The 21,813-nt window shown below is 37.3% G+C and overlaps 2 pseudogenes; both read left to right on the forward strand.

Moving 5' to 3' along the window:
- The first annotated feature begins 10,231 nt into the window (after positions 1-10,231).
- LOC149562235 (carbamoyl phosphate synthase small chain, chloroplastic pseudogene) lies at positions 10,232-11,043 on the forward strand (annotated as a pseudogene).
- A 1,137-nt stretch (positions 11,044-12,180) lies between these two features.
- On the forward strand, positions 12,181-20,723 carry LOC149562236 (carbamoyl phosphate synthase small chain, chloroplastic-like; annotated as a pseudogene).
- Positions 20,724-21,813: the final 1,090 nt, after the last annotated feature.

The following is a 21,813-nucleotide window of genomic DNA, read 5'->3' on the forward strand; positions in this document are numbered from 1 at the left end:
AAAGCCAAAACCAAAAGATAGGCCCATGACCAGGAAATAAGAACTAGTAACCCTAGATAAGGACGAAATGAAATATGAAAACTAAAACTATTAGTTCTCCCTATCTAGAACCTGCAGAGTCTCTGTAGCTTCATTAGCCCTCTGGTTGCTTACGCCCACTTGGTCCTGGTTCTGATCATCTGCTGATCCCCTAGTCTCTTTCTTTTCTTGCTCAATTTTCCCATAGTCCATACTAGCCTTATCTTCTTTTTCCTTGCCAAAGCCAACTTCCTTTAAAGATTCACCCAAACTATTGATATTTTCATTTAGGGTGTTCAAATTTTTAATCACTTGATTACCCAGGTTTTGATTAGAAGTCTCCATCCTTAGAACTCTTTTTTCAACCATTGAGATATGATCCTTTTGGTCAGCATGGTATCCTTGGGCACTGCTTCTCATGTGGTTATCCTTCTGGATCATTTTCTTCTTGAGCTCTTCTATCTTGTGAAATAGCCATTTGATAGAGTGAAAATGATCTATTGTGCTATTTTTAGAATTGTTGAGTAGGTTGAACCCATATTCTCTTGCATTTTTAGAGATTGCAATAAGAGCTAGGTCTAGAAGTTCATCAAAATGGACTTTACCATCTTTTTCCTCCATCACTTAGGGGTTCATTGTCTCTCTAAATATCCCCATCTTTGCCATTTTAGAGTTAAAATTTTTCCATGACACCCTCCCATCTTTCAAAACCACCTCCCCACTGTCTTCCACTAGAGAAATTATCTTCCCTTGTGGTGATGGAATAGAAGGGACATGGACCGAGAACAAAGGAGTCTGGTCTTTTGTTTCTTCCAACAATGAAGCCTCCTTAGCCTTCCTTTTCTTGGGGTTCCCTAGTGTAACTGTTATGTCCTCCTTAAACTTCTCATTTTCCTCCCCCTTCACCTCTTCCTTTGATTCTGTATCCTCTTCTTCAATGGTATGCTCCTCCTCTTGTTCCTCAATCTTGGGGGGGTTAGGGGTTAAACTCCTAGGGCTTTTTTTGCTTGGAGCAATGCTGGTATAGAGAGACTTTCTCCCCCTTCCTTTGATTTCTTGCCTTTAAAGGGGGAAGTTTCCTCATCTTCCAAATTTATGCTTTGAACTTCCTTAGAATTAGAGCTCTTAGTTTCCTTAGAAGCATTCCCAGCTTCACCAAGGGATTTTCCCCTGGTCTGAGTCTTTAAGTACTCATATACCAAAAGGAGCAACCCCTCATGAAGGGCTGGGTTAGCAGTGGGTTTCTTTTTAAAACCTTCAATGCCCTTGCTCATGAAGGTGAAAAGATGAAAAGGAAAATAAATCTTTATTCCATGCCTAAAGTGATTTAATAGAACAAAATGATGAGTTCTGACCCTATCGAATCTAGTATCCAGGGATATATATATTCGATAATAACCCTTAAGAAACACCTCCAAAGCTTTTTAATGGACTCCCTTTCATAGTATGTCTCAATCTTCATGAGTTTCTTCCTTTCATTCTCATCCTTCACAAAATCCTTGACTACATTGGCCAATATTTTCTTGTCTTGGAAGAAATTAATCCCCTCCAAGGAGAGCTCTGCGACCTAGGCAATCAGTTCCACATTAACCTGATGTGTAACCCCATCGATTTTAACTCATTTGTCCTTCCAAGATTTCACCATTGTCTTGGTGACCTCAGTATCAAAACCATGGAGTTTTTTCATGAATCTCGTAATGCCACCCTTCTCTAGCTTATGCCATACCTTCAAATTATTCCTCTAGTTTTCCACCTCCCCCATCAGCTCCTTCCAACTTCTCTCCCCAACCATAATGTCCTCTAGTTCGAAAAACTTGCACCTGCTTCCTGTTCTCTCACAAACTTCAACTTCTTTCTATTTTTGAACCCCAAAAAATGTTTTACATTTGGTGAATAAAATGGTAGAAGGAAAATCGATCCATAAAGCCTGCCACATGTACTTGATATGATGGAAAATTAATAAATTTGCATGATTCTCATTTACACCTTGTTCGATGTGCAATCTTACAAATATTTTAATAATTTTAACTAGATTTCCTTCATACTTCCCTGGATACATTCCAGTAATATTAATTCTTTCACAGACCCCAGAAATCTTTCATCATTATGCCATGTCATTGCCATGTTTTTTTTATTACTGCTTCATTTGCAAACCAATCTGTGGCTGAGTTGGCCTCCCTGCACACATGGCTTATATGGACCTTTTTAAATTTTCCCAGGTCAATTTTGGTCTCCTCCACCACATTCACAATAGTCTAAGAGGGAAATGATTGAACGGTTAAACAATTAATAATATTTAAAGAATCCCCCTCTAGCTAAAGATTGTCAATCCTAGAAGCCAGGACCAATTTAACAATGTGACAAGCTGCAATTGCCTCAACAAAATGGTTCGATTGAGTCCCAAGAGGATAAGAAAAAGCTACAACACCACTGCCATGATTGTTTCTGATGATTCCTCCATAGCTAGTAGAACCAGGATTCCCTTTGGCTACCCTGTCAAAGTTGGCTTTATGCTAATCTTTAGGGGGATGAAGCCACCTAGCCTCTCGTCTTTTCCTATCCCTATCCTTTTTCTTTTCTATGCTATTTCCTCCTTCTATATCTCCTCCCTTTCTAGTTGGAAAATTTTCCTTCATTAATCCTTCTATTTTATTTGCAATAATAAAAGTAGTGGATTCCCTGTCTCTGAAGAGTAGGGATAGTGAATAAAGAGGTGGTTAATCATTTCTGAATCTTTCTTACAAAGGCTACACCTGTGAGGGATAATCTGACCTCTCTTTTCCAAGTTATCTAGGGTAAGCACTTTGTCTTCGAGAAGTAGCCAAAAAAATATGTTAATTTTTGGAGTAAGACCAGGAATCCAGGCCCTAGCCTAGATGGGTTTCTCCAATCTGTCCCACATCAAGAAGTAACCTGAAGCAACAGAGTATTGCCCATTTGAGTTATCTCCCCAAATGACTTCATCCCTCTTGTTATTAAGGATCATTGCATTCAGAGTAATCATCAAAGGTTTAAGGTCCTGGGAGACTAAGGACAAGTCTTGCCATCCTTGACCAACTTTGTAGTCACTAACTTTCAGACCAAATCTTCTTATACATATTTTTTCCCATCTTCCATTATTGGGGTGGTCAATAAGAGGTCCTTGGCATAGCCAATTATCTTGCCAAAAAAAGATATTTTCACCATTGCCTACTTTCCATTTTGCTTTAGACTTTGCCAAAAGTTTAGCCTTTAAAATCCCATTCCATATGTAAGATCCTTAAGGTATCTCATCCTCACTAAGAAAAAAATTGAGGGATTGCCTTCTCAGATGTTTCTTCTCTACTATGTCCCTCCATTCTCCTTAGCTCTAAAAAATGTGCCATATCTACTTGGCCAACAGGGCATTATTGAGATGTCTAATTTTTCTAATGCCAAGACCACTATAGCATTTAGGGAGATAGACATGATCCCAAGCAACAAGATGATATCTCTTATTATCTTCAACACCTATCCATAAGAAGTCTCTCTGAATCTTCTCCATTATGTCAGCATGCTTGACTGGGATCCCGAAGAGGCTAAGGGCATAAGTAGGGAGATTTTGAAGAGTAGATTTCACCAAAGTACATTTACCTGCTTGACTAAGGGTGGCTCCTTTCCAACCAACTAACTTCTTGTTGAATCTATCTATGATACCATTCCAAAAGGATTCCATAGGTTTGGACCCCAGTGGCATACCAAGATAGTTTTTTGGAAGAGACCCAACCCCACATCCCAAAATATGAGCAATTTTCCTCTGTCTCTCTAAAGGTGTGTTGATAAAGTAGACTGAGCTTTTATCCCTATTAACACCTTGGCCTAAACCACTCATATAGGAATTGAGCAAGCCTTTAAGCACTCTGGCCTCTTGGACTGAGGTATCTCCACCTAGGATAGTATCATCCACAAATTGCTGATGGGTGAAAAAGGTTTTCCCAGAAGAAGGCTTGAGGCCATGCAGGCTCCCATCCTATCTTTTCCTTAGAATTAACCTCCCTAAGCACTTTTCCAATATGATGAAGAGAACAAGGGACAAAGGGTCACCCTGTCTCAACCCTCTTGAGGGAGAAAAGAAATTTGAGGGGGAACCATTGACCAAAATAGACAAAGAGGGGGTTGAGACAAGCTGAAGGATAAGTTTACAAACCTAGGCATCAAAGCCAAAAGCCTAAAGGACAACCAAAAAGAAATTCTAGTCCACCCTATCATAAGCTTTAGACAGGTCCAATTTAAGAAAAAAACCTTCTCTCTTCCCAACTTTCAAAGAATGAATCACCTCGTGGATCGTAATAATAGAGTCAAGAATCTATCTCCCTGGGACAAAACTAGCTTATTGTAGAGAGATAATCAGATGAAAGACACTAAGAATCCTAGTAGTCAAAACTTTTGAAATGATTTTATAGAAAGAGTTGCAAAGGTTGATGGGTTTGAACTTATCCATTGAGATGGCCCTCGAGATTTTTGGAATAAGCACTAGAAAAGTAACATTCAGTTCTTTCAAGAGGTTCTTGGCTCCAAAAAATTCTTGCATAGCCTTCACAATGTCCCTTTTTACCACCTCCCAATATATCTAGAAAAAGAAAGTCAAAAAATCATCCTAGCTAGGAGCTTTATCAATAGGAAGAGAAGAAAAGGCTTGATAAATTTCTAGTGGAGAGGGAATAGCCTTTAGCATAGAATAATGGCGATCCTACAACAATGAGGGAATAACATTTAAGATGTCCTCTTGATCTATCAAGGAGAGAGAAGGATCCTTAGAAAGAAGAGAGGAGAAGAAATTCGTAGCTTCATTCGTAATCTCATTGTCCTTAGTAAACAAGGTCTGCCCCCTTTTGATGCTTGGAATCCTATTATGAGCCCAGTGCTTTAAGGTGGATAAACGGAAAAACTTGGTATTCTGGTCCCCCTCTTTAAGCTAATTAACTCTAGATCTTTTCTTCCAAAACTGTTCTTCCCTGCTAATGATATTCTAAAGATTAGATAGAATTGACCTTTCTTTAAACCTATTCAAGTTGTTATATCCCTCTAAATCTCTTCCTAGACAATATGAAGTTGGTCTAACTTCTCGTCCTTCTCTTGGAATATATGCCAAAGTCTAACTTATTCCAAACTTTAATGTTTCTTTTCATGTTCTTCAATTTTTGGGCTATCCAGAACATTGCAGTACCTTCCACCTCAATGTTCCACCAAGAAGAAATCTTGGCTTCCAGCTCTGGATGGGAAGTCCACATCTTCTCAAAATGAAAAGGAAAATTTCGTTTGACCATCAAGGAACTAAAGGAAAGCAAGATGGGAGAATGATTTGAACCAACTCTAGGGAGAAGGGAAAGTCTGCAAGAGTGGGTTTGTAGCCAATCAAGGGAGATTAGGGCTCTATCGAGTCAGACTTGGATGCAGTCCCCACCCACTCTCCTATTAGACCAAGTGAAATTACCCCCTGAGAGATCAACATCCATGAAAGCTATTTTGTTAATAAAATTTGAGAGGTCTAATTTACTTTCCTAATCCAAGGCTAGCCCTCCAGCTGTTTCATCATTAGTAAGGGGGGAGTTGAAGTCTTGCATAATAACCCCTTTTTTTTTAATGTTGTAGTTTCATATAACATCAATGATCTTAGCCCAAAAAATCCTTCTCTCTTTTAGTATTGGGAGCATACAGATTTAAAATAAACCAAGAGTCACCACTATGAACATGGGAGACCTTAAAAAGGAGGGCATTATTTTCATTATAGATAGAAGAAATCTAAAAAGCCTTGTTGTTGTTGATCATCAACACCCCCCTTGCAACTCTGTTTGAATTTGTAGCCTCACTACTCACGTTTCTGCTAAAAGACAACTTACCAAACACATCTTTTTGCATTTTAGTTTCTTGGATTAGTAAAAAATTAGGTCTTTGTTCTCTGATCATATTCCTAACTATCTCCTACTTATGGGCACCATTTAGGGCCCTAATGTTCCAAGATATGATCTTCATTTCTTTTTTCCAGAGTATTCCTTGATGGTTCTCTAGCTCCCATCTGCCAAGTTCTTTTTGGTCTCATCCTACAATGTCTAATTTAGGCTTCTCCTACTTGGAGACTTGAACTTTACCCCAACGTCAGCCTTGACTCTGCTTCTGGTCATCGTTGGAGATAGAGGAGGATGGTCTTGATTTTGGTTCTTCTTCTTTGTAAGTGCACTCTAGTTACCTTTACCATCTTGAGAGCAACTATTAATCCATTCCTCCCATTTTGAAATCTATTATGGGGAAGAATTGTTGATAAGTTCTAAAATCTTCATCCCCACACCTTTGGAGACAACTAGATTCACTAGGGGAACAATAGGTAGAGCCTGTTCCTTACCGACCTGACTAATCCCCTCATCAATGATTCTACTTAGACTGAGTTCGCCCATCCTTGGGGGGCCACCAACATTCAAGGTTCTCAAATCAGTATTTGATGAAATCTCCATCCAGGGGGTCTCTAACCTACTAACATCCTGCTCTTCCTCAATCTGCAAGCAGTTTCCTACCCCAACTATGGCTTCAGCAACTTGGCCCTCAAAATCAGTCACATTAGGTCCTATACCTCTATCCTTTCTCTAGTCTCCTTCCTAGCTGAAGTCATTCCTCTTTTCCTTATCATATACTATAGGTCCTTTATCACCTTCAATGACTTGCTCTCATTCCTATTGAAGGGATTTTTTCTTATCCACGATGCCATCCTGGTTCTCAGAAAGCTTTGAAGCTTTCTGTTTCTTGATCATTTTCTTCCCCTTGATAGTAGTATCGGTTGACTTACCTTTTTTTCTTTTCTACCATACGGAATTGATTTTCATTGTGCCCTAATTTTAAACAAAGGAAGCATGTGAATGACACGATCTCATAAATCAATTTTTGAACCCGCACTCCCAATTTGAAATGAAACACCATAGTTTCTGGCATATTAGTGCCTTCCCTTACCCCAATGCAGATACAGGCATAAGTGAGGCATCTTTTAGAGGCAATAATTAGATCTATGGAGAGAAGCTCCCCAAAAGAGCTGGCTATCCCCACAAAGACATCCTCATTCCAAAATTTTAGGGGTAGCTTTGGTAGCCTTACCTAGATAGGGGCTTGCACATAGAAAGTGTCATTTAGATTCAACTTTGATGACCACTTTTGGAGAACTAGAGTGGATCGACCAACAACCAACAACCCCTTGCTCAAAATGTTAGAAAGATCTTCCAAACATGTGAAATCAAAGGAAAAAATCCCTTAGCCATGGTCGTGACTAAAACTTGACCTTTGAGGGCCCATTTCTTCTTGATGAATGATCTCACAATGTCAATATTTGGCCTTGGCACTAAGAATTTACCAACCAAGGTGGAAGCCATGGATTTAATACTATAATCCACAAGCTCATCTAGAATGGAAATGGCATAAGAACCTTTCTCTATCTTGGGTAGAATCTTAATAGGTGGGAAAGAGGACTTACCTGTAGGCTTGACCCCAAAAAGAGATGTCCATTTAGTAGCGCTAGGTAGATCTACTTTGGGACTTGAAGGAATCTTGACCACCACCATGGGGGGAGCATCTAGGTCCCCATCATCTTTCTCTAACTGATCACCTGTACTGGAAGATCCCTGACCAGTCTCCTTCTACGACCCGTGCTCCAAGCTAGGGATCCAATTCTGACAATCCAAAGGAATCCTGCCTTTCTCAGGATTAATATTTTTAAAAACAGTCTTCCCTCCCTTTCCAACACTCACCATCATTTTGAAATTTCCTTGTTTCCTTGCTGTAGCCCTAGCTTTGCTCCAACTTAGCCAAGATCCAAGTGTAAAATACCTCACATTCGGCACTCTGTCCACACATTCACAACTTCATCACAATCCTACTATAAGCTGCCTCACATTCGATGATTTGCTCACAAACTTAGGAAAACTCACCCTTCAATGGCTCCCACATTCACTCCTCCTTTGAACGAATGATTAAAAGACTCCACAAGTCCCCTACTTATACCAATGTAAGCCACAAGTCCTCCTAGAACACAAATTAAATACAAATACATAAATTAAATGCCACAAGTCGACCTGCAACAGTAATTAAATGTCCAGAAATTGATATTCGAGTAAAATTGTGATATTTACTAGCTTCGATTGAATTAGAACTCATGCTTAAAACTAAGTAGAAATCTAGGTCCTCTACAACCCCTTAAATATACAAAGATTGATTCCCCAAGGAAAAGTGCGCATCCATCCTGAAAGTAACCCACAATAATCTATCGCGCAGTCTGCCATAAATTGATACTATAGGAGAATTGCCTTATCTCCCAAACTATAAAGAGTTATAGCTTATGGATTTGAACATAGATATTAATCTAGGCCCTCTTTAAACCATTAAGTGCAAAATTTTTCATTTATTAAGGATAATTAGTTACATGCTCTGCAACAGGCACCCAGAAACTGGAAAAAATGTAGTTCCAGCAGTAGTTCCAACAGCAAGGTAAAAAATTTTTCAAGCTTCAACTCAATCCATCCAATCTCTATGAAATCATGAGGAAAGGTTCTCCAATGTGTCTTCAACACATCTCTAACCATGAAAACATAGCTCCACCAAAATTCAAGCTCGATGCTCCTCAACACTTAACCAAAATTCCTCCAATTAGGCAAGATTGCAAGTAGACCCAAGATGCTCCTAGATCAAACTCCCCAGGTAAATAGAAAAGTGTATCCAACACTTTCATGCCCAAAGAAAGAGCAAAAACCATCTTCATCTTCACCAAAGGCTTCCACTCTAATAAGAACAAGAAAACCAATCTGTACATCATCTACATCCACATGATTTTTCCAAACACCAAAATCTCAACCACCTAATCAGCATGCTCACACCCGAGAACAAACTGAACATAATTTAATTAGCAAACCCTCATCCACATCAGCAACTAGTGAATCGACACCAACAACAAAAAACTCCACATCAGTACCAATATGTAACTCAACAACATGTTGCCGCTCAAAATTGCGTTATGATTTTGAGCATCTATTTGAAAATTTGAGTCACATATTGAAAATTTTGAGAAATTCAAGCCCCATAAATGATCTTAATGTGATTGTACTTTCCTATACCTTTGAGGCCCCTAAGGTGTTTAATGTTTCTAAGACCCTCCATTTAGTGCATTTAAGTGTTCCATGATGATAAATTGACATTCTGAGTCATTTGGCGAAGTCCTGTTTTGAGCTAGTATCATATCTGCATTTTCACCTAAGTGTGAAATAGTGACAAGAGGCCTTGTTTGCAACTGAATATCTTGCACTCATAAATGTTTCATGACTCATTGCTTTGGGAGTGTTTAGTGTTCATACTTGAGAGCCTATGTTTTAGATTTTGAGTCATTTTGAGTCTGTTTGACTAGGTTTTGAATCCCTTAAAGTTGGTCATTTACTAATGTCATGCTGATACAGTTTGCACATAATTCTGGGAAGTCCTGTTTGACATGTTATAACTTTTGACCAGTTGACCTAAATACTAAAATTCCTTTTGCATTGCATTCTAGAGGTCGAAGACTTGTTATGTTTCAAGTTTCAGCTTATCACGAATCTGTTTGCACACTTTTCTAGGTCAATTCCATTCCTAAAAATTACTTTCTGCCAATGTTTCCAGTTTGCAAAATTCCAAGTAGCTCACTTTGACCTCTCGCCATTTGCATCTTGTTATTCATCATGAGCCCAAATTGGAGATCCATAATGTCCTCATGACAGAGAAAAAATGCCCAAGTTTTCATTTCCCCAAGTGTCAGTTTACCCAATTTTCAAAGCTGATTCCAAACGCGATTTCTTGTTTTTTGACATGTTTTCATGCAGGTAATTCTAAGAAGGTAACTTTGATAGTTAATATCTTTTGATCCTAAATTTCTCATGAGATGAGATTTGATGGGGTGCAAGTGTGCGGAATAGAGAATCAGTATTAGCGATCTTAGAGCTCGGTCAGGTGTTTAGATCAGTTTTTGAGGCCAGTCAATGGACCTCCTGGCACCAATTTGATAGTTTGTAGAAAAGGATGAAAATGACTCGTAAATAATGGTTCAGTGATCAAACTTAATTCCAACCAGTTTGAGATGATCAGTGGATCAATCTGAGAATCTAGTCGTTCGAAAATAGATTTTTTTTTTAGTCAGACCCACTTTGGGGCCTGGCTAAATTCATCATAATTGTGATAGGGGATGTAACAAGTGTCAATGCAGGAATGTTTTCTAGATGGATTGGTGATTTGTAACTTGAGCAATTGTGTCCCAAACTGGAGATCAACATAGTCCCTACCAGAGTATTTAACAAAGAGGAATGTTATGGGCATATATGATGTGGATACTCATGCAATCACTCAAAGATTAAGGGAGGTAGGAAGTCTTATAGGAGTTCTCTGCACCGATTCTTCAAATTCTGATGATGAAATTTTGATCATGGCTCACCAATGGGACATTATAAGCAAGGATTTGATTCAAGTTGTCACATGTACACAACCATATGAGTGGAAAGATACAATAGGTGAAGAATGAAATTTTAACATAGATGGAAAGGTTTCTGAAAAATTGCATGTTGTTGCATATTACTTTGGGATAAAACATAATATCCTTAGACAGTTAGCTTCATATGGTTGCAAGATCACTGATGTGCCTTGCAAATGGCCATCTTCAGAAGTCCTGAAGCTGAACCTTGATAGTATATTGTTTAGCAATGGTCCAGGCGACCCTTTTGTAGTACCTTATGCTGTAGAACATGTTAATAATGTGCTTAGCGAAATTCCAATATTTGGAATTTGCATGGGACATTAGCTTTTTAGCCAAGTATTAGGGGTAAAACTTTCAAGATGAAATTTGGCCATAATGGAGGCAATCATCCTGTGCAAGATCTGTGGAGTGGGAGAGTTGTTATTAGTGCTCAAAATCACAACTATATAGTTGATCTTGCTACATTTCCAAAAGATGTAGAAGCGACAGTCTTTTTAAATGATGGAGATGCCTTTGAAAACATAGAGGGAGCCGCTGGTTGAATGGGAACCTCCACGCAAAGGTGACCTTGCAGACTTGCGTAATGAAGTAAAATAAAGAGATGGCAGACAATCAAAGGAAACACGTAGCCTATAGCAGAGGAAGCGCAACATAATGAAGGCCCATGACTTCTCTAGGGGTAGTTCACGCGTGAATGGGGAGAGTTCAGTGGTGAACAAGAAGAATTAGCGGCAGGAAATTTCTTGGATAAGTGCTAAAAGGAGATGTCCACACCATTTAGAAAAAGCACCGCCATGCATTCAAAGACCCACACTTCTAATAAAGGAACCATCATAAGAAGAGGTAGCGGTAGATAAGAAGACCCCTATAAGAGTCAATGTAAGAAGAAACTAGTCCATGCCTAGTAGTAAGAAATGATTCCCACGCCTTTTAAAGAAAAACCAATGCTCAGGGCATTACAGAGAGGGGATGGCATTAGGGAAGATTAAAGGGATTGCAATTAAAATGCAGGTAATGTGCTAAGGAAAGCCGTAGTCCATTGGTAGGCATTTAAAAAAGAGAGCTCACGCTGATCAAAATAAGCTGCCTTGTAGAAACCCACGACAGGCTGGAGTGAAACGCAAGTATTCACACACCATGTATAAAAGGTGAAGAGACAATGGCATGCAAAAATGAAGAACAAAGCAAAAGCCATATATCCCATATTTCCCATGTTGATGCTTTTTATAGAGTTTAAATATATTATCACATAGATCGCATTATGTCTTCAAGACAGCGGCCTTTTAAAGGCAGCACTCATGTGCATGGGGCCCATGGCCAGCTGACTGGAAAGTAATTTTGAATGCCCAAACGTGCAACATGAGATGACATCAACATAGTCAAGCCCACTCGAAAAGTTGCAAAATTTGGCAAGGCGCTATGTCACCATCAAAAAATGGCAAGATTTTTCAGTAGCGATATAGCAACCTACCAGAAAACCTCAAAAATTTGGCAAAGATGGTTGTGGGTCCCATGTCTGTGTGATGTGGCAGTTTGATAGTGAACCAGTGGAGGACAAATGACACAATGGTAGTTTGGATCTCTTGATGCACCAGGTCATGCCATGTGGCAAATCTTATGGATGTTGCTATGTCACTGAGGCGAAGTTGCTCGCTAGTTAACATAGCAACATAGTGACCATGATGTGGCATGCTGATGTGGTGACGAGCATGACAGATAATGTGGTGACATGTGGTGCCAGCTATGCTGGTTCGAGCCAATCATGTCTTTACACATGTCATGGGGCTGGTCAACAGGTTTGACTCGGATGGAGACATGGGAGAGAAAATAAAATGTTTTTTTAAAATTGTCATTTAAAAAAATTCTTTTCCCAAAGTCCACACGTGTAGATCCATTTTAAATTCAGAAAGGGATTTTTCTAAAGTTTTAACTTTAGAATATTTTAAATTTTTGAAAAATGTAAAATCCTATGTTGCAGACAGACTTGAGTCTTCTAGCAAAGGGGTATTTTTCAAATGGAGATTTAATGGGTTTATGGAAGGCAAACATAGCGATGTTATAGATTGCAAGAACTGGAACGAGATGAACTTTTTGAATTTGAAGTCAATTTTTGCACAGGTCCTCACCGATTCACACTGTAAGCCAATTTGTAAAATCTAGGGCATTGGTGGCAGAACAAGCAAATTTGATCATTGCGCATCAGAGTTTGTTAAAGAGCATATTTGAAGACCTTTTGAAGCTTGATTGTGGTAAAAATAAGTTGGAAAAGAATATATTGCATTCAGAAGGTTATATTCAACTGATTTTCTTTTTTTACCATGAATTCATTTTAACATCAAAATTAGTTACATTATTTCATGATCAAATTTCTAAGATATTTCTGCCTTGTAGAGGCCAAATGATGGGATTTGATATGCAGTTGAAGAGAGAGGGTAGAAAGAGGTTTTTTCATCTTCTTGGGAAGAAATTCTGAGTGGACACCTGTCAGTTGCGGAACAGATCTAAGAATTCATTTCTTCCTATATCATTCCCTTTCTTTCTCATTGTACAGGTTCTAGTTTTTTGAAGAAAATTTGCACACTACTATGATACTAGGGTTTTGGTTCCAGTCTTGAGGCATTCCCAATACTGAGACACCATATTTTTTAGCATAATTCTCTTGTATGAACAACATTAGGAAAGATAATATAGATAGTTCAGATCTGTTAGGTGTTTTTATGTTTTCATTTCATGCATATGGTTGTGTTGTTTCAAATAAATTAATACAAAGAACAACAAGTTGAGTTTCATCTTGAATCTTGTCTCCTATCTCAGTGAGCTTCAATGTTTTACAATATTTGAACAAAGAGCCTAGATCATGATTGCAATCCCTTAAGGCTGTATGTTGTCTTATTGTTGCTTGTAACTCAAGGGGTTATGCAAATTCTTTATTGAGAAGGATATCATGTAAGAATGAGGTTTGGATTGAGCACAGATGTTTATTCATAAGGTGGATGGATAGATCAGATATCTAAATATATAAATAAGTATCAAATATCCATATGTATGCATTTGATTCATAGATTTTCCCAATGGATTAGGCACTGGTCAGTTACAGGATCATTAAGTCTTATTGCTACATATTTGAGGTTTTGTTGAGTTCAACATTATTAATCAAACGTTCTTTTCCTTTCATGTTGAAGAATTGAACAGTCTAACCCTCACTCAACTTATGAATTTCCTAGATTTGCATTTAGCTACTGTAGATCTATGTCATTTCACGAGTTATTACGATATTTAAGGGGTTTTCATCTGCAGTAAATAGGTTCAAATTTATATTTTAAATGCACTAGTACCATATCTTAGAACCTCAAGGTTAACCTGCCTAGGTCTTGCAGAGCCTTATAGTTGGCCCAAGACTGCATTTGAGTGCATCCATCATAGGAATTTGCTAGCCAAAAATGCATTTGTCTGGTTTCTTGGTCATTTTCAAAACTGTTAAATCAGGAGCCAAAAAAATGGCAACTCTACTGGGGAATCTATGAAAGAATTCATTGATAAGGAGTTGGAAATCTTTGATACATTGTGCATATTCAATTTTGTATGCAAGGTTTCATGCACCCCAGTAAGTTTTATCCCTTTATGGTAGTATGTTGTGAGACTTGAATTTAAATTGTGTTTTATGAATGCCATAATTTTATATTCAATTAGTTCAGTCTCTACAAGTGCTATTATAAAGTTTCAGAGTCAAAGGATTGATCAATATCTTGTTCTCTTTTCAAAATATTTGAGGATCTACAAGTTTGTTTCATGCTGAAAGTTTGGTTTAGAATTAGATCAGTAATAATTTGTGTTTCAAAATCTTTTCTGATAATGGTGAGTGGTGACTCTATCTCTGCAACCAGTGGTATTTAATTGTAAGTGTATTCTGTTGAGGGCATTTAGTACATTGTGGGGAAGATCTAAATTTGTTGTTGAAATTCTTGTTTGAAAAGAGAAGTGTAGTCCTAATCTAATGATGTTGAGAGAGTCGTGTTTCAGCTCTGTATAGAGGTTTCAATTTCAAGATAAATCTAAAGAGGGTTTCTTCTACCTACTGTTGTTTTAAATTAGTTTGTAGTTATGTTCAAATCTAATGCAATTCATGTCTCACTTAATGTGAGTGGTAACTCAAAATTAATCTCTGAACCAGTGTAGTTCTATGCATGAATTGTGGTTAGTTGCTACAGGAGAAGAGAAAATTCAAAGAGGTTGAAACATCTCAAATGGTTGCAAGATTTGTGGTGTTGATTCAAAAGGTTCAGTAAGGATTTGATAAAACTTTGGGTTTGATATTGTAAAAGGTGGATAGAGAACTTTCAGCCATCCAGATCTTGAGGTATTCTCATTTTTATGTATTTTCTTTTCATGAAAATTGATTGTGAAAAGTGTATTCTCCATCAGGTGAAATTTAGCACAAAGAGGAGGAGAATGATTTGATAAGTTTTATACATTTCACTGGATCAGTTTGAGCTTGTTATGATAAGTTTGTGAAGTGTATAGTTTGAAGTGATTCATTGGTAGAAGGGTGTGGATTTGCTACAAATTACAAATCAGGATATGGGTGAATGAGGTTTAGATTTTTTAGAGGATGTCAAGATTCATTTCACCTAATATGTAGTTGATTAATGAAATGCCTATATCTATTTCTACCAAGTGGTAAATGCCATTATGTTTCAATGGTATTCATGGTTTCCCGAATGTCATTCCTAATGATGTTAGAAAAAGTTTGCCTAAGTTTAATGGGAACCATCTTGTTTTAGCTAGTCATCATGTTGAGTTGTTCCTTGATTTGATGGGTGACTATGAGATTGCTCATGAAGATGTACACATGAAGCTATTTGTTCAAACCTCGGAAGGAGATGCTAGAGACTAGTTTTATTTTTTACTAGCATGATCTATTTCATCTTGGAGTGAGTTGCATTCTGCCTTCATGGAGCAATTTGGAGAACGGGTAAGAATATCTGATTCTTATGAGAAGTTCTTGAAGATTCATATTCAGAGTGATGAACTTGTCCCTCAATTTAACATTAGATTTGCAAGAGTTTTGAATGAAATCCCTGAGAGTTATAGACCCGATGATCAAATGTGTTTAGCTATATATTTTGATGCATTTGATAAGAAAATGAATTATCTAGTAAGGGATAAAGAACCATAGACATTATATCAGGATTTTATGACCACTAGGGATATTGAGAATAATATGAAGTATGGATTGACTAGAGTTCATTTTGCTATAAATGATTTCCAGTATAATGGTCATGAAAGAAAATTTGAACATGGTGTTGATTCTTCAGTTTCGAATAAGCTTATCAATACCCCTGCTGTAATGAATGATCAGATTTAAATTTCAAATCAGAATGTGTGTGTAGAGAAGAATGAGTTTATTGCAAATAAAGACACATGTGTTAATGATGTTATAGCAGTAAGAAAATTTTCAGACTTTGATAGGGTTCAACATTGTGTTGATTTTACGAATCAAGGTTTAGTTACAACAATAAATTCTTCTCAAGATGATTATATGTATGATGATGCAACTAACACTTCAAAGTTTGAGGTTGCTACACCTATAGCTTAGTTTTGTGCAAGTGAGGAGGTTGAGAGTTATCTCTATGATCATGAGTTTAATGTTGCTGATCTGACATGTCATGGAGAGATAACACAAGATGAAGAATGCCATTCACATTTATCTTAGTCACAGTTAGAGGAACAGAGCACATATGTTTGTAATGTTTCAGTAGTGGATGATCAGATAGATTCACTTGATCAGTCAGATAGGCAAGAAATGATTTATCTTCTTCATAGATTGCATCACATTGAGAATGCTATTAAATCTAAATTTGAAAGACAGTCATATCAATGTGAGTATGATGAAGTTGAAAGTCATCTTTCAAGTGATAATGAAGTTGCTGATCCATTGTATTATGAAGAGGCATCATGTGAAGACAATGACGAGAGTGGTTTCTCAAGTCACGAAGAGGACAATGCTAGTAAATGTTCATCCTCATGTGAATCAAATGCGAATTAGGAAGAAGAAAGTAATAATAGGAGTGAGTATTCTTATGTCAATAAAGGTATGAGTTCTATTTCTAAATCTGAAAGTGAAGTTTCATTTTAGAGTTATACAAGTTAGTAGATGTTAAAAGTTGTGAAGAAGATTTCTCTACACAATATGAAGACAAAGAGATTATCCATAAAGATGGATTACCTAATTGTGTAGATGAATGTCTTGAGATACAAATGATTTTAAGGTTAATACATCAACACCTATTGGTAAGATAAATGATGATTTGCTTGCAAGACATTTGAATCACTTACATGAAGACAATGAAAGTAACTTTGATTTGTATTCCACATGCTTCATTGATGAAGTAGAAAGCGAGTCTACATGTAGTTCTAATTTTTCTTCACATGCTAAAAGTCTCCATGAAGATGAAATAGATAGTGATTTTAAAGTATATACGAATGCCTTATATGATGAAGGTTGTGATGACAATTAGCTTATGTTTTGTCAAGATGTTCAACAAGGATCACTACATGGAGTTATTAACCCATTGTTTGAAGAAGACATGGAACTTTCAGATTTGATTGAGGATGGGTTTAACGATGATACCTTGTCTTACTGCTGTAAGAGGTCAGACTGTTCTTCTTCCGAGTATGACAGTGAAAATGATGATTATGTTGCATCTGATTATGATAACAAGGTGTTTGATGAAGATATTATTGAAAATCAACATGCACCTTGTAATGTTTTTTATGATGAACTTTCTGATGTGAAGACTAATCTGTTTGCTGATTGTGAAGAACCATTTGAAGATTATGGATTAGTTTTAGATTATGATATGGATGACATGTGTGAATACTAGTCAAATTTTTCTTTAGAATACCATCTAGATATGCATAAGGAAACACAATTTCTAGGTGTGTGTGATCCTTTTCCCTATATTGAATATGAAGCCTTCATATTCGAGAATGATAGCATGCATGATTTGTCTAATAAAGAAGAATTTCAGTTTCAGTCTGATATGTTTGAGCATGCTGGTTAGAAATTTCATGATGAGAAAATTGTTGAAGAAAGAGAATCAAGTTTTTATATGCATTGTGAAAGTCAGAATGTAGATTTAGTTTTGCTAAATGGTGAGATTGAAGATGTGTATCTAATTGGTGAAATTGATATGAGTGATATTTCTAGTTTACCTCATGCAAGTTTAGATGAGAATCAAGTTTATGATAGAGGTAAAGGTTTTTGTTGAAGTTCGGTGGCCCGGGGTCATCATGTGTACATAGTAGTGGTAGTTTTCCTATTTTCAATAAAGCCGTTCGAAAGAAGTTTTGTTGTCTAGGAAAGTGGTTTGCTTCTCCCAGAGATCTAAAATCTTGCCATGCTCACAAGGAGCATGCATCCCCAAACAGACCCACTGTTGGCACTCAACATTGCGTTCTCATTTTGAGTATCTATTTGAAATTTTGAGTTGCATATTGAAAATGTTGAGAAATTCAAGCCCCATAAATGCTTTTAATGTGATTGTACCTAGTTGTACCTTTGAGGCCCCTAAGGTGTTTAATGTTTCTAACACCCTCCATTTAGTGTGTTTAAGTGTTCCATGATGATAAATTGACATTCTGAGTCATTTGGCGAAGTCCTGTTTTGAGCTAGCGTCATATTTGCATTTTCACCTAAGTGTCAAACAATGACAAGAGGCCTTGTTTGCAACTGAATATCTTGCGCCCAAAATTTTTTCATGACTCAACACTTTGGGAGTGTTTAGTGTCCATACTTGAGAGCCTATGTTTCAGATTTTGAGTCATTTCAAGTCTGTTTGTGATGGGGACACAACCCAAGACAAAATGGACACAACAGAAAAGGGAAATTGTATTAACTAAGAAAATAAGCAAGTACAAACAGTACAGAGAAAATAAACTTCAAGACATGCCCTAAGGGCTTACAATAGCATAAATCTGGAGATAATTTCTCCTTTCAGTACCTCCTCTCAAACTCCACTCCGAACTACCTTTTACAATGCCAGAAATCTCCTTAAATAGACCCCGGAGGGTTAAGGACTAGGAGTACATTCTAGAAAGTGCTAGTAGGCATCCACCGACCAAATAGAAGGTTCCAGAAGCTGTGGTAGAAGTTGGCACAAATCTAGAAGAATCTAGAAATGGTAACCAAACTTTCGGGAGGCATAACTTTTGAACCGTAGCTCCGATTGATAAACCGTTTACATTTTCGAAAAGCTCTCAAAGCGCTCTATAGCCCTATGGATGAGCTTTGCTCGTCCCCCATTTTTTGGCCCTTTTCAAGGTCATTTAATGCCCCTAACCTAACTTTGAAGCATTCTTAGGAGGTCTACAAAACTTGAAAAACTACAATAACTTTCAAACCGTGGGGCTTTTTGAACTGATTCTTTTTTTGGAATGCTCTAAATCACAATTACATTCATCTAGCCAATTCACACCTTCTAGTTTATCAAAATGATGGCCCAATTGCATGCTCCTATTTTTTTGAGATTTTCAAACACACTGATAGTGGAACTGTGAGAGTTGGAACCTTTATTTGACCCAAATGGGTATCCAAAAATGAAAACACATGGAACAGAAACTAAGTCTAAGTAAATTTTTTTTTGGGTGACACAGGATTGCCCTTATACCTCTGGATGCTCCTGCATCAGTTTGACTAGGTTTTGAATCCCTCAAAGTTGGTCATTTACTAATGTCATGCTAATACAGTTTGCACATAGTTCTGGGAAGCCCTATTTGATGTGTTATAAGTTTTGACCAGTTGACCCAAATACTAAAATTCCTTTTGCATTGCATTCCAGTGGTCGGAGACTTGTTATGTTTCAAGTTTCAGCTTATGATGAATCTGTTTGCACACTTTTCTAGGTCAATTCCATTCCCAAAAATTGCTTTTTGTCAGTGTTTCTAGTTTGGAAAATTCCAAGTAGCTCACTTTGACCTCTCGCCATTTGCATCTTGTTATTTGTCATGAGCCCAAATCGTGGATTCATAATGTCCTAATGACAGAGAACAAATGCCCAATTTTTGTTTCCCCAAGTGTCAGTTTACCTAGTTTTCGAAGCCGATTCCAAACGCAATTTGTTGTTTTCTGACATGTTTTCATGCAGGTAATTCTGAGAAGGTAACTTTGACAGTTAATATCTTTTGATCTTGAATTTTTCACGAGATGAGATTCGAGAAGCTGCAAGTGTGCAAAACAGAGAATCAATATTATTGATCTTAGAGCCTGGTCAGGTGTTTAGATCAATTTTTGAGGCCAGTTAATGGACCTCCTGGCACCAATTTGATAGTTTGCAGAAAAGGGTGAAAATGACTTGTAAATAATGGTTCAGTGATCAACTTAATTCCAACTAGTTTGAGATGATTAGTGGATCAATATGAGAATCGAGTTGTTTGAAAATGAATTTTTTTTTAGTCGGACCCACTTTGGGGCCCGACTAAATTCATCAAAATTGTGATAGGGGATGTAACAAGTGTTAATGTAGGAATGTTTTCTAGATGGATTGGTGATTTGTAACTTGTGCAATTATGTCCCAAATTGGAGATCAACATAGTCCCTACCAGAGTATTTAATAAAGAGGAATGTGATGGGCATATATGATGTGGATACTCATGCAATCACTTGAAGATTAAGGGAGGTAGGAAGTCTTATAGGAGTTCTGAGCACTGATTCTTCAAAATATGACGATGAACTTTTGATCATGGCTCACCAATGGGGCATTATAGGCAAGGATTTGATTCAAGTTGTCACATGTACACAACCATATGAGTGGAAAGATACAATAGGTGAAGAATGGAATTTTAACACAGATGGAAAGGTTTTTGACAAATTGCATGTTGTTGTATATGACTTTGGGATAAAACATAATATCCTTAGATGGTTGGCTTCATATAGTTGCAAGATCACTTTGTGCCTTGCAAATGGCCATCTTCGGAAGTCCTAAAGCTAAACCCTGATGGTGTATTGTTTAGTAATGGTCCAGCCAACCCTTCTGTAGTATCTTATGCTATAGAAAATGTTAAAAATGTGCTTAGTAAAATTCTAGTATTTGGAATTTGCATGGGACATCAGCTTTTTAGCCAAGAATTAGGGGGTAAAACTTTCAAGATGAAATTTGGCCATCATGGAGGCAATCATCCTGTGCAAGATCTGCAGAGTGGGAGAGTTGTGATGAAGTTGTGAATGTGTGGACAAAGCATCAAATGTAAGGCAATTTACACTTGGATCTTGGATAAGTTAGAGAAGAGCTAGGGCTATGACAAGAAAACAAGGAGATTTCTTGGTAGGTTTGCGAGCACAAGTTTAGATTTTCGTGGTGGTTTTTTTCCAGATTGCTATTATGTTATAGATCTGGGCTAGCTGAGATTGGTTTGTAAGTTGGATCTAGTATGATCTTGTAGAATTAATTATTGTAATTGCTATTTTTATTTGGCTCTAACCCAGAAAGCTTACAACTAGGCATATTGCATGTAATTAGTTATATATCTATGAATCAAGAATTATAATTTGGTATAAGATCTTGCATTATTATTTCTTTTTGTTGTATTTCCACTATGTGGTTGTATAGCTAGGGGCTAGGACATCTCCATTAGGGATTATCCTACCTTGTGCTGTGTTAAGTGGTATCAGAGTGAAGGTTGTTCCTGAGCATGTAGACAGATCATCAAAGTTGTGGAAATTTACACTAGGACTTGGGTTGGAAAAGTAGATCTGAGTTGATCTTGATCTGGTTGTGTATTGTTCTTCATGGAGTCCTAGATCTCTTGGCTATAAGGTGGTAGAATGTGGTTTTGACTTGCAATTGTAGAGGGCTTATAAAAGGATTGATGGATGCAAAGATGGAAGACTGTTCTTATTGATGCATGATCATAGAGAGTTTGTAGATTGTGGATCTATGGTCCTAGATTTGTGACATGGTTCTTGATTGTTCATGCAAGGTGGGAGGTTACAATCTAAATTGCAAATAGTTTAGTTTTCTCACAAGGAGTGTAGGAAGGATTTGTTGTAGAAGGTTTATGAAGATCTTAGGAGATGGCTCCAAGAGGATTCGACCTTGAGATGATTGCAACTCTCTGTGATGTGGTGGAATGGAATTTTTCTAAGATGTCTACTCGGTTTGAAGCTATTTTGGCCAATCAAGCTAAGGAGGAGGTTTCTTGATGTGAAACTAGATCACTTAATCGAGATAAGAATACAATGAGGAAGGCATTTCATAGATGTTTGTGGAGTTGGAGTATATCGATCTAGAAGAGAGTTGTCTAGCTAGTTAGAA

The sequence above is a fragment of the Cupressus sempervirens genome, chromosome 4, assembly GCF_028749045.1.
Source record: "Cupressus sempervirens isolate cs-2001-9-10 chromosome 4, ASM2874904v1, whole genome shotgun sequence".
NCBI classification, from domain to species: domain Eukaryota; kingdom Viridiplantae; phylum Streptophyta; class Pinopsida; order Cupressales; family Cupressaceae; genus Cupressus; species Cupressus sempervirens.